The sequence below is a fragment of the Dermacentor variabilis genome, chromosome 7, assembly GCF_050947875.1.
Source record: "Dermacentor variabilis isolate Ectoservices chromosome 7, ASM5094787v1, whole genome shotgun sequence".
Classification (NCBI taxonomy): Eukaryota; Metazoa; Arthropoda; class Arachnida; order Ixodida; family Ixodidae; genus Dermacentor; species Dermacentor variabilis.
In genome coordinates, this window is record NC_134574.1 from 86031194 (window position 1) to 86045181 (window position 13988).

Sequence of the window (13988 nt, forward strand, 5' to 3'; positions counted from 1 at the left end):
AAAACGCATTCGAATGAAAATATTAACTAATTTAATTATTGTCACGTGAGTGCGTATTCTTCCGTATTCATCCTCGTTAGCGCACGCAAAATTGACTGTAAACTTTTTTCCTACCAGGACATCAATTTCTGGCAACAGTAAGTTAGAGAAAAAAATAACAACCTTGCCGCCCTATTAGCATGAAGGTGAAAGAAGAAGAGGAGGAAGTACAGGGCTGACACTTGTTCGTCATTCTCCGACCTATTCTATCTTGACCGCCGCCGAAGTACAGGAATCCCGACGGAGGAAGGCCAAGATAGTTTCTTGCAGGAGTAAGTATGCAGTTTGATCCTTCAGGGCTGTTAATGCACTTTACCGGGAGGTCGACTGTCATTTTCGCGAATATGTTCAGTGCCGAGATTAAGGTTGCGAGTAGCAATTGACAATCTTACCGCGCAGTACTCTCATTCGTGGCCAACAGTCTTTGTTATGACGCTCATCTGTCAACTGGCCTAGAAGTGCTGAACCATATTTTTTTCGGTAAACACGAATAAGGAGCTTGGAAATGCGTCGATCGTGCTTGTCCGTCATGCGTTGGTTCGTTGAGTCCACAATCTTGAAGTTTAGCAAATGCGATTTTCGCTACTAAGAGGCGCAAAACCTTAAAATTTGTTTTATCCCGCCCATAAGCGCAAGTGCACACTTTAAATGTTGATTTTCACCGTGTCGTTGCCATCACTGAAACTGTTTTCAAGGATATTGCTGCATTGCGTCGTAAAATAATTCTTGCTATAAGCAACTATTGAGCGCAGTCATGTCTCATCACTGTGCTTCACTCATCACATTTTTCCCTAAATGCGCAGTACAAGACAAACTTGCTTTCAACGCATTTGATATTTTAGTTGCTTTGACGGCTAGACAGCAAAATAACAGTACGCACAAGCGAGACAGAGCATGAGATTATTCATTATTGTATTGGTAGAATCAACGCGCGAATAATAAACCCAAAATAATTAGGAATGATAGGAATAAATTATTTCCAATAGTTGTCTGATAGGAACTCACGTAACCGTTCACTTGCAGCTTTCACCTACGACAGCTTCCTCAGCGGCCGTTCTGTGAGCAGCACGGTCCTCACGACGCTCCATGCGTTTCGCAATGAGACAACAAAGGTTTGTTCGCTTCTATTAAGCAGATATATTACTTTAAATGGTAGGTGGGGTGTTACGTGTTAGGGGTCGAATTCACAGAGCTTTTCGTTCGTAACTTCCCTTTACCATTGCCAGGCCGCCTTTTCGGGAGATAATTTAGCATCGTGATTAGCTGGCATCTTCTCTTGTTAAATGCCTTAGAGTACGGACAAGCTCTCGGAAGTTTCACCCACCAGCTTGTCGTGAACAGCAGCCGCAGCAGGCGCAGCAGGCGCATTCAGGACTTCTGTAGAGGTGGGAGGACGATACATTCCGTATCACAGCGGACTTTTTAGGACCCCGTTGGGTGATCTAAGTACCTTCTAAAAAAATGTATTTAGTTAGCACACTTCGTGATGTATGCTTGCGCACAGCTTTCACGCTTTCTAGGCATACGACAAATTAAAAAAGTTGGTTTGCGGTCGAAAAAAATATTCCTACGTTAAACATATTGCCAGAAAATTGGGATGTTGGACATATGATTAGCGAACGAAGCCGTCGAATAGCAAACACTTACGATTAAAAACGTTCGTGAACTTGGTGCTGTGCGTATAGCTCAACAAAGGCGCTTCACTTGCCTGAAAGTATAAAACATAATTTCGCGCTTATATAGCAAAATATCCGCAATCGTCAAAATTTTCTTCAAAATTACAGTTATTTCTGTTTTATAGCTTCTGCGTACTAAGTACGCCATACCATTCAATCACGACTTATCCATTTCGAAAGTGACCAATCTCAGCATAACCCACCTAAGAAATTTTATGTGAATGTTTCACTCTGACCTCCTGTCTGCTTCGTCATACTAACCTTTCTTTTAGAGAGCAGCACTTCAATTCCGCTGCGCATGTTTTTATTGCATTACAGCCAGCCATTAGAAGACATGGTCGGAGCGTCGAAGGTGAGCGTGCAGAAAAGTTTATGGTGTTTAAAAAATCGCATTTCCGTATTAGAGGCCGAACTCACAAATCTTTTCGTTCTTATGTGATCTTCCGATTAGATGGTCGGCTTCGAAAAAATAGGCCCAGTGATCACAAGGTCGCGAAACCAGATCGTGGCCACGGCGGCCACATTTCGATGGAGCCGAAGTTCAAAAACGCCAGTGATTCATGCAATGGGGGCACGTTAAAGATCCCCTGGTGGTCAGGATGAATCCGAAGTCTTCCACTATGGCGTGCCTCATAATCGGGCAACGGTTCTGGATCATAAAAACCTAGAATTCATAATTCAATTGAATAATATGTCCAGCAATAGAATGGGCACAAAGTTACTCGTGCAAGCCATTTTAGCGTATGAATAGGGGCCTTCTTTAGTAAGTACTATCTGCCATTACCTTGCCGCCTTCACTGATGTAGTATGTCCAGCATGAAGAATAGGTAGAATTTTTATTAGGAACAATTCTGGAGTAAGGGCATGTTGTGGACGTGCTCCAATCTTTGCATTCAGCGTATTTCCTTGCGCGGCCTTTACTTAAGGTATGTGTGACCTGATCACCCATTCTGACAACTTGTACAAATGGGTGTCTGCGTTTGCGGAGAATATTTATTCTATTGCACAGGCCGGGGTGTTACGTACTGTGTTACCTTTACGTTACCAGTGACATAAAGGACATTCACGCCAACGCGTTTCTTGCAAACGATATTAGGCAGGTATGATGTCGGCGGCCTCTGCCGCGAACGCGAAAAGTTACTAAGTTGAAGTGTTCTCTTGTGATGCGCTTGCAACAACCATCCAAAAATGCGTCTGTGGACTGTTTTGGTGATTTTCGTCTGCATTCAACCGCGGTCAGTGGTTATAAAGTGATAACTCACGTGCACGAAGGATATTATAGCGCCCTCAACGTTTCAGTTTCCTGAATATGACACAGTATTCGCAAGATGTTTGCTACGCTAGAATTGTTCGTAAAAATAAAATGTCAGCCAGTTCTTGTGCTAGAGATATTTTTAGCGAACGTGTCCGGCCAATGGCAAAGATCCCTTACAAGCGAACAGCTTTGCGAGTGTGGCTCGAAGTAACCTTCATCGATGCGCAGGGGACGCGATTGTTTGTGGTGTGCGTCAGCTTGGCCGGCGTGGTCACCAGCTGCTGCATTACAGCGCTGCTCGTAATGTACTATTTCGTGGACGCCGAGTGTGGAGAGTTGCCGGACTGGGACCATCGTGGTGACCCCGCCAGTGAGTACTATTTTAAATGTGGGTACGATTCCGACGTGCTCACCTTTAGGAAATTCCTGCATATGGGCTCAGAATTTTCATGTTGTGTTACGCCTATAAGGCTACACTGGTTCGCGGCTGCGCGAAGATGAAAAACCAAGGCCGCGATCCGACAGTCATGCCTTCCGCTTGATCTTATGCTACTGTGATTATCCACCGTTCATGGTCGGCTCATCCTATTGCTAGCGAGGATGGAGCGTCGTTCTGGCCACTGACGAAGCGCGAAGAAGAATAGCATCGAAAAAGGAATCGCCGCAAAAGCGCGGCTCAAGGTTATTTTTTCAATACCTGAAAGTAAGAGCTGCCTTATCGATAAGCCGTGAGCTAATCAAATGAGATGATTCTGACAAGTCCATCGTGCCACTTTTATTATAAGTTCCTTGGGCAAGCATGATCACCGGATCTATAAAACTACTTGCTAGCATGGGGATTGCCTAATGAATACATTGACGCAGCAATCTCCTGGTTGTTGTTTCAAAAGCTACCGTGAGTGGTGGGCGCGCGCCGCCACCAAATTGCGTGGCGTTCTCACATGAGTGAAATCTGAGACAACGGAACGTAAACAGGAAACCAAGTCTTTCATTAGTAAGATTTACATCCTCATAGTACTTTCGTCGCCAAATTGGATTGTGCCTAGTCTAAGGTCACGCGCACTTTGAAACATTGGCTCACGCACGCACTTGGCAGTGTGGATAGCTGTATTACTGCCAGTATTTTTGGTCGCTGCGCGTGTGTGGGAACATTCGAATGTGGTGCAAGCGCGAACTGGCAGTAGAGTTGCCATCGACTGCACCAAGCATGAGTTTGAGACAAAGTTTAAAACTGTGCGCCGTCCTGGTGACGTATCGCGAGCAACGTGCGCGCAAAATTTTCCACGCTCTTGCTAATCATCATAGCAGGGCGAAATGTCTCAAGGTTCCATCTATTTACCCCAGTGACAGAAAAATTGCTAACCTCTGCAATTATTGCACTCGTCGTGCTTCCAACAATGAATAATTTCTTGTTGTTTTTTTGTTTGTTGTATTTTCTTCACCTTTCGAGCTTCACAAACCATCTTTCATTCAATGAACTTTTCTCAGTCGGTAGGTAGCGCGCTTTGTTGTGTCTGTTGTGTCTTCTTGACCGCGTCGCGTTTATATATAGGGCTGTTTCCTTCCAAGACACTTGCCTACTAGCTTTGCTGGTGACGTTATTGAAAACGTCAGCATTTTACCCATGCTGCTTGAACAAGCAAATAACTCGCTCTCGCAGACTGTAACGCCATTTGTTTGCCTAGTGCTATAGCGCTAATTGCCAGAATACGTGACGCCACGATAATCGCAGAACGCCAGAGCGCCTGCACCGGCGAGCCCTGCAAGGAGACCAAGTGCGAACCGGCCCCTGACAATACCACCTGCGACGGAGTGGTTCGTTCCTTCGCCGATGGGTGTCGCTGCTGCCCGGCATGCGTCGCTGTACTCGGTAAGGGAATGTGGCCGTTAATGCTCTAATAATGGCGCCTGGTAAATAAAGCCCTAGCTTTGATTCGCTCTTCAGAGTTTCATGTTCTCTTTTGTCTCAGTGCTGAAATGGGTCACACCGCGCGTAACTTTGAAGATCAGGAAAACGTTTGTTTGTTCTTTTTCAGGGGGGTGGGGGGGAGGGACAAATACTTCGTGAGTAGGTTCGTCTCATGATGACGTCAAGAGGGAGAAAAGGGGAGGGAATCACACAGCAGTTGTGCCGCCTAGGGAGAGTCAAAGCCAAAAGCGATTATGAGAAAAGCCAACGTAGGCGTCCTCTTTTGAACAACTCCGCTAGACGAGCGCTTAATAAGAGCTCCCTTTGTAGATGTATACAGATGTTAAAAGCAAGTCTAGCAAAAAACTACGCAAGGCTCTCGAAGCTGAACCTCAGTGCCACAGTAACATGGCCATCTGATTCCCCGCCTGACCTTCAACTCCGCATAAGATTAGCATAGCCAAAATCCAGTGAGACCTTATTTCCTTTCTGGCACGCTTGTGAGCCGGTCAGTTTTTTTACAATCCACCTGGTCTCTCTTTGAAAGTATTACCCAACTATGAAAGCCCTTACCACGTCGCCATGCGCACATCTGCCTAAATTAACATCATCGAACGCATCGCATGGTCTTCAGACCTGTACCGTTGGTGACGAGGCATCCTCCATGTGCCGCCTCTCGAGACTCGCCACGACTCGCTCATCTCGGCGAGCTCTTAGGTCGCTATGACGGCTGCCTTTTCACTCCCGGTGATGTGTGTAGCGAGGATGACAGACACTAGCTCACCAACACCAGCGCGAAGTACGGGATCACCGCTAGGGCTCGCACTCGGTGTCTTTGCCTTACCGTTGCGTTGGCCGCTCCGACTTCCCACTCTATATATGTCTTGACAGGGTACCTGCATTTTCTCAGGTCATAAAGCTTACCTCACTCACCTAGGGTGCTCGCTTCAATTTCCTATATAGAATAAGCCAGCTTAAGTTAGAATTTTACATGCTCATCACTGGACATCTTTCTTAATTAGCGACAAATTACCCCGTATCCCATGTCACTCCATAGCTGCCACCACGGGCGACATGTGTCTGAAGGAAGTGTCGTTCTATGTCAAAATGGCTTTTAAAAAAAGTAATAGGAAAGACTTCGAAAGAAACACCAGGTATACTTATGCTTACAGTAAAGGTTCAGGCGTAGGTGACATTGTTGCTAATATTTATTTTTACAGGCTTGGACGAGGACTGCTCCAATCGCATCAGCGACCGTCGCGATGCTCGGCAGTGCGGCACGGGCCTTTACTGCAACAAACGCTTCTGTACCTGCAAGAAGTACATTAGGGCGCCTTGATTTGTTCTAATTAGCGCCACTCGCTGCGTGTCCACTGCCTTCATTTCTTAAGTACGCCTGCTGAAGATTGCGCATACATCCGTTTTCATCCTTGGATAGTTTGAGACCATAGCACTTGCTGACATAATAAACAGTTCTGATTATTGAGAAGGGGTAGGTGGATTATGCGTTTGCGTCGCTGGGTAAAATCAAATCCTGTTGTACGTGTTTCCAGCACGGTATACTGCATCATTGTGCTACATTACTGTAAGCTGCTGTCTTTTATGTTAGACTTGAACCGGTTATTTACTTACGCATTCCTACAGCTTTTCTGATTACGATTATTTTCTATGAAATCATGCCTACATTTTCCGCGAATATAGAAACTTGCATGCCTCTACCATTGTTATTCAGGCCGTTTATTTCTTTTTCTGATATTTCCCACTTTATTGAAGTATCGATGCCCCGTGATACAATCTTCATTGTGCAGGCTTGGTAGCAGTGCTGGTTATCATGAGTTGTCTCTCTGATCTTTCAAAATATCTGCCATATACCAATAACATATCTATCAGAAAGTAGACTACGTTAGAGCTATTACAGCTCGTCTTATTAGCAGGAAGCGTTTCAGTTGCAGTTTCACTTGCACCATATTGCCGCCAGCATTGCGAGAAGACAAAGACGACCGACATATCCCAACTGCGTAGCCGCCACACCGCGAGCGTCAAGCAAAGCACCGCAAGGCAACGCTCGGCCGGTGCTGACAGGCCGGCAGCTCGTGCGCGAGAATCGGACGATTGGCACGCGACAGGAGGCGACAAAGAGGAGAACGACGTTCGAAGGAGCGAAGCTCGAGGGACATTTTTGTTGTTGTTGAGTGCTCAGTCGGTTTTTGTTGACGGGCACAGGTTCGCCCCGGCATAAATCAGCTTTCGTACAAACGGCTGTTGTAACTGTTGGTTACATATCTGGTGGAGGTGCTGGGTATGATTCCAAGCCCCACACACGCAAGGCAAGGTAGCCCGGATCCCCGAAGTTTGGAACCAACAGAATTAACGCCTGTCCACCAACGCACGAGTCGCCGCATACGAGGTGAGGCCCCCGAGTTTGGTCCTCTCGCCGATTCACCAAGGGCAGCGGCGGCAGCCAGCCGAGGTACTAGTGCGATGGCTACTCAAATAACCCCTTCTCACGTCGTCGTTGACTCACCCCGGACGCCAGAATCCTTCCACGGAGACACATTTGAGGATGCCGAGGACTGGCTCGAAAACTTCGAGCGTGTCGCCAGGTGTAACGGTTGGGACGAGACAAAGAAACTCCGGTATGTGTACTTCGCGCTGGAGGAATCTGCCCGCACGTGGTTTCAGAACCACGAAGCGTCGCTATCATCGTGGAACGACTTACGACGAGAGCTGCTAGCTACATACCCGAGCACGGACCGCAGAGAGAGGGCAGAAGCCGCTCTTCAGGCGAGGAACCAGCGGAACAACGAAAGTGTGACCATGTACATTGAAGACATGACCCACCTCTTCCGCCGAGCCGATCCAAACATGGCTGAGGACAAGAAATTGCGGCACCTAATGCGCGGCGTGAAACAGGAACTCTTTGCCGGCCTGGTTCGTAATCCGCCCCGCTCTGTAGCCGAATTTCGATCAGAGGCAACGACGATGGAGAAGACGCTGCAACAGCGTGCGCGGCAGTACAACAGAGATGTATGCATCGCATCATTTGACGTTGGGTCAGGAGCCCTCCCCAACAACATGGACATCCTACGCGAAATGGTGAGGTCCGTCGTAAAGGAAGAGCTGCAGAAACTGCAGCTGGCCCAAAGCCCTCCTACGGTGTCCTCACTCGCTGATGTCATACGTGAAGAAGTCCGGCAAGTAATTTGTGAGCCAGAGCCTCAGGTACGGCCCCACGCACAGCCAGAGCGTCAGCCGCGGATATCGTACGCCCAAGCTTTACGTCAGGACCTAGGACGCGCCGACTTTGGACGAACGGCCACAATACCCCAGGTACTTTCTCGCAATGTGCAGCCCATGCCAGAAGGAAGCCCACGTAAAAGCGATGTATGGCGCACTGCAGACCGGCGTCCCCTCTGCTACCACTGTGGAGAGGCTGGTCACCTATACCGGGAATGCCAGTATCGCCGAGTAGGACTGCGTGGCTTCTCTGTGAATGCACCTTGCCCTCGAAACGGTGAGCGCCCTTATGAGATTGAGGCATTTTTATCTACGCGCCAAACTGGTCGGAACACCCAGCAACATGAACCTCGATCAGCAGCGCCTATGCGTTATAGGTCGCCCAGTCCGCGTCCCGCTTCCATTTCACCGAGGCGACGCTCCCAAAGTCCGCGACGGGAAAACTAGAGCCAGCGACCTGTGGAGGCAAGGCCGCTGACGCCCGGAACACCGAAGGCCCTCCATCGCCAATCCGACAAGACGACGGCAGTGACGAAACGACGGACAAGTGCAGTGATGACACCGTTACTTCCGAGTTGCGCGTCATCATCGACGACTTCGAAGTGACTGCATTGATAGACACTGGTGCGGACTATTCAGTTATTAGCAGTGTACTCGCCAGAAAACTGAAAAAGGTATTGACCCATTGGACCGGATCTCCAATACGTACAGCGGGGGGACACTTAGTCGACCCCGTAGGAATGTGCACAGCAAGAATCGGAATTAGAGGCTTTAAATACGTCAGCCCCTTTATTGTTCTCCCTGAGTGTTCCCGTGATCTGATACTGGGCATGGACTTTTTGCGAACGAATGGCGCAATTGTCGACTTGCAAGAATCACGCGTGTTGTTTTCCACAGAAAATGCTGTTACCATTTCTGATACAGAAGAGCCACATATTTCCTCTCTCCGTATTGTGGATGAAGACGTGACGGTGCCGGCACGGTGCAGTATGACTGTCGTTGTAAGGAGCGACATATTTCGTGACTATGAGGGACTTGCAGACGGAAATATCGGGCTGCTACTGGAAAAGCAAATATGCGTGGCAAGAGGCCTAGTTCACCTGCGTAACGGATATGCGGACGTCCTTTTGACTAACTTTGGCAATGAGACACAACAAGTGGCGAAGGGAACAGCCATAGCGTCTCTTCATGACTATGCACAATTTGCGGATGTGTCAACCCTCGATGCAGCATCACCAGCTTCTGCCACCTTAGACAGTGTTCTTACCTCTATCGACATTGACCGAGAGCTGTCATCACTACAACGAGATGAGATTGTGAACTTGGTCACAGAGTTTGCGGAATGCTTTTCGACTTCATCGAAAGTCCGTCGTACTCCCGTCGCAAAACACCGCATTGTGGTCGAAGAACCTGCAAGACCAGTTCGCCAACACCCGTACCGAGTAGCTCCAAAGGAAAGAGAAGCTATAAGAAGTCAAGTACAGGAAATGCTCAAGGACGATGTAATACAGCCATCCAATAGTCCATGGGCATCTCCGGTAGTCCTAGTCAAAAAGAAGGATAACACACTACGATTTTGTGTTGACTACAGGAAACTCAACCTCGTCACGAAGCGGGATGTTTATCCACTCCCCCGCATCGACGACACCTTGGACAAACTACGCAATGCTTACTTCTTCTCTTCTCTGGATCTCAAAAGCGGATACTGGCAGATAGAAGTGGACGAGCGAGATCGCGAAAAAACGGCATTTGTGACACCTGATGGTTTATACGAGTTTAAGGTGCTTCCATTTGGTCTGTGTTCTGCGCCAGCCACATTCCAACGGATGATGGACACTGTTCTCTCCGGACTGAAATGGCAGTCGTGCCTCGTCTACCTTGATGATGTGGTGGTCTTCTCCACTACATTCGAGCAGCACGTGCAGCGACTGAGAGCAGTTCTGGATGCTATTCGCACGGCAGGATTGACCATAAAACCTGAAAAATGCCACTTCGGCTTTCGCGAGCTCCGCTTTCTCGGACACATTGTCAGTGCTGAAGGCGTCCGTCCCGATCCTGAGAAGATCACTGCAGTAGAAATGTTTCCGAAGCCAAGAGACAAAAAAGCTATTAGACGTTTCCTGGGACTGTGTGCCTACTACAGGCGTTTCGTAGAAAATTTTTCTAAAATTGCCGAACCACTCACGCGACTGACAAAAGAAGATGTCCCTTTTTCGTGGGAGAAAGAACAAGAAGACGCCTTCTCTGAACTACGACAGCGTTTGCAGAGTCCTCCTATACTTGCCCATTTTGATGAAAATGCCGAAACGGACATCCACACCGACGCGAGTAACGTTGGTCTCGGTGCCATACTTATTCAGTGGCAGAATGGAGAAGAAAAAGTCATTGCGTACGCAAGCCGTACCTTATCGAAAGCCGAGACAAACTACTCAGCTACAGAAAAGGAATGCCTGGCGGTTATATGGGCCATCAGTAAGTTCCGGCCTTACTTATATGGCAGACCGTTTCGAGCCATAAGCGACCATCACTCATTGTGCTGGCTGGCGAACCTCAAGGACCCTTCTGGAAGACTCGCTAGATGGAGTTTGCGTCTACAGGAGTATGACATCACGGTCGTTTACAAGTCCGGTCTCAAGCACAATGATGCTGACTGCTTATCACGCGCACCAATCGAAACTACGTCACCTGAATACGAGCAAGATTTCCCATTTCTTGGGGCTGTGAACACGACGGAAATGGCTCATCATCAGCGTACTGATCCGGAATTACTCCTGCTCATCGAGTACCTCGAGGGTCGACAAGTGAAAGTGCCTCGAGTTTTCGTTCGCGGATTCTGTTCGTATGTCCTCCGGAACAAAGTCCTCTACAAACGAAACTTCGAGCACAGTGGTGAGACGTTTCTACTTCTCGTACCATCATCTCTGCGAGCTGAAATCTTAGAAGCTTGCCATGATGACCCTGCAGCTGGCCACTTAGGCGTTAGTAGGACTCTGGCGAGAATCCGCCAGAAATATTACTGGCCGAAGTTGATGAATTCAGTGCAGCACTATGTCAAATCGTGCCGAGATTGTCAAAGACGCAAAACACCGCCACTCAAACCAGCAGGTTTTCTGCAACCGATACAGCCACCAACAGCGCCATTTGAACAAATAGGAGTGGATTTACTTGGACCATTTCCAGTCTCAACCTCAGGAAAGCGGTGGATTGTGGTAGCAACCGATTATTTGACCCAGTATGCTGAGACCTGTTCTCTTACAAAAGGAACCGCCATTGAAGTGGCTCAGTTTTTTGTCACACACATAGTATTACGACATGGCGCACCTAAGGTACTCATAACAGACAAAGGAACAGCTTTTGTGGCCCGTTTGATGCAGTCTGTTATGAAACTAACACATACTGCTCATAGAAAAACCACGGCGTACCATCCACAAACAAACGGCCTGACTGAACGGCTCAATAGAACGCTCGCTGACATGATCTCAATGTACGTGGACGTCGAGCATCGGACATGGGACAGTATTCTACCATATGCCACCTTTGCGTATAATACTGCAGTACAAGAAACGACACATTTCACGCCATTTGAACTTGTTTACGGTCGGACAGTAACAACGACACTGGACGCGATGTTACCTGTAGACAACAGCACCGAAGACGACCCTGACGTTAGCGAATACATAGAAAGGGCAGAAGAAGCACGGCAGTTGGCAAGGCACCGTATCATACAACAGCAACACGTGGACGCAAACCGGTACAACCTAGGGCGAAGAGAGGTACAGTACAACCCCGGAGACAAAGTGTGGGTATGGACGCCTATACGTACACCCGGTCTTTCGGAGAAGTTACTGCGCCGTTACTTTGGCCCCTACAAAGTACTTCGCCGGTTAAGTCCCTTAAACTACGAGGTAACTCCTGACGGCCAAGTCTGCTCCACACGACGCAGGACTCGCCCACAGGTCGTACATGTAGTAAGAATGAAGCCATACTATGAAAGACATTGATTAACAGAAGTTGCACATACGATCAAGCCTAGCACCGGCCATCCTCTGACCACTGTCCTTCCAAAGCAGTTGGCCTCTCTAGGCCTTGCCTACGCATCGGGACGATGCTTCTTCGGAGGGGGCTAATGCCGCCAGCATTGCGAGAAGACAAAGACGACCGACATATCCCAACTGCGTAGCCGCCACACCGCGAGCGTCAAGCAAAGCACCGCAAGGCAACGCTCGGCCGGTGCTGACAGGCCGGCGGCTCGTGCGCGAGAATCGGACGATTGGCACGCGACAGGAAGCGACAAAGAGGAGAACGACGTTGGAAGGAGCGAAGCTCGAGGGACGTTTTTGTTGTTGTTGAGTGCTCAGTCGGTTTTTGTTGACGGGCACAGGTTCGCCCAGCATAAATCAGCTTTCGTACAAACGGCTGTTGTAACTGTTGGTTACAATATGCTTCGATTTTTTATACTTATAGTAAACATTTTTATATCTCATGCAGCGTATAGTAAAATTTGGTATTTTCGGTGCACATTATTCGAAGAGACGAAACAATAAATTGCAATGCCCTGTTAGCTAGGACAAAATATTCATTCCTTACCTTTTACAATAAGCACTCAATAGTATATGCCGTCTCATTGAGCAATTATAGCCGAGCACTAATGATGTGCATGTCTTCATAGCTGAAATACTAAGATTAGCAGCACATTTAGCACCACATTCAGGACATTCGTTCCCCAAATACACCAAAAATCGCACTGCAGTAATAGCTATGAACAACCCCAATAGCTTGAGCGATGCTTTTAGGGAAAATGTTGACTAACACCCATGAATTTCGTAGCAAATTTTATACACGTGTACTTCGCAGTCTAAGCAGTCGTAGGACTCACGCTAAGTAGACATCATTTCACTAATGTTCGCCTCCAATTTTTTCGGCAGTGGTGCAGGAAAATGAATAATTCAAAGGTAATTATTGAACCATTTTGACTAGCTACCAGGAAATTGCTATTTCTCATGACGAAAGTCTAACAGAAAAGGCGGAACTGCGCTATCTTTCGCAAATGTTTGTTTTTTCTAACTGTTTGGAATGTGCAAAGAACTGTGGACCATCAGAAATAATTGTGCCCTCTTTTTTTTTCTCCGCTCACGTTGTATGAGCGTAACCCATGTGGATGCAATGTTGCAGGCAGGGGCGCTATTCTTGGTCGCACACTTACCAGCCGGCAGGACGTCGGTAACTCTTTTGTGGCGTCACGCCAGTTGCCACATCACACAAAAGTGAAAGTATCAACGACAGGTGGTCCTCCGCGAATAAACCCTCCGAGGTGGTCGATGAACTAAACACATAGCGTCCAGAAAGCAAATGAGCTGTTGTTCAGTTGAAGCGATCTTTAGATACCCAAAGTTTCATTGTGCCCCCCCCCCGCCCCCAAAAAATGGGGTGAGAAGTATATTGGGGTTTGCGCGAAAATCACCGTTCCTTCGTTCTCACTGCCGCTAAGCAAGCGTTATGCTCTCGTAAACATTTAAGAGAGCTTTGACATCGACAAAGGGAAATAAAATACCGCACCACACCGCTACTACCATGCTGTTTTGTTCTCCCACCGGAACAATCAAAATAATGACGTACCACCGTTTTGCTCCACTTGTGATGCAGTGACAGTATAACTACGGCATCATGCGCCACAAGGTTTGCAGTATCAAAGCGTGTCAACATATGCAGTGCTTAAACCAGTCATATTGCGTCACCTTCATTTTCGCTTCGCATCTTTGTTGCTCCAAAACTCAGCTAGGCCAACATGGTATATGAATTCTGGGCTTTCACGTGCGAAAACCGCGACCTTATTATGAGGCACGACTTAGGGAGGGACTCCGGATTAATTTTA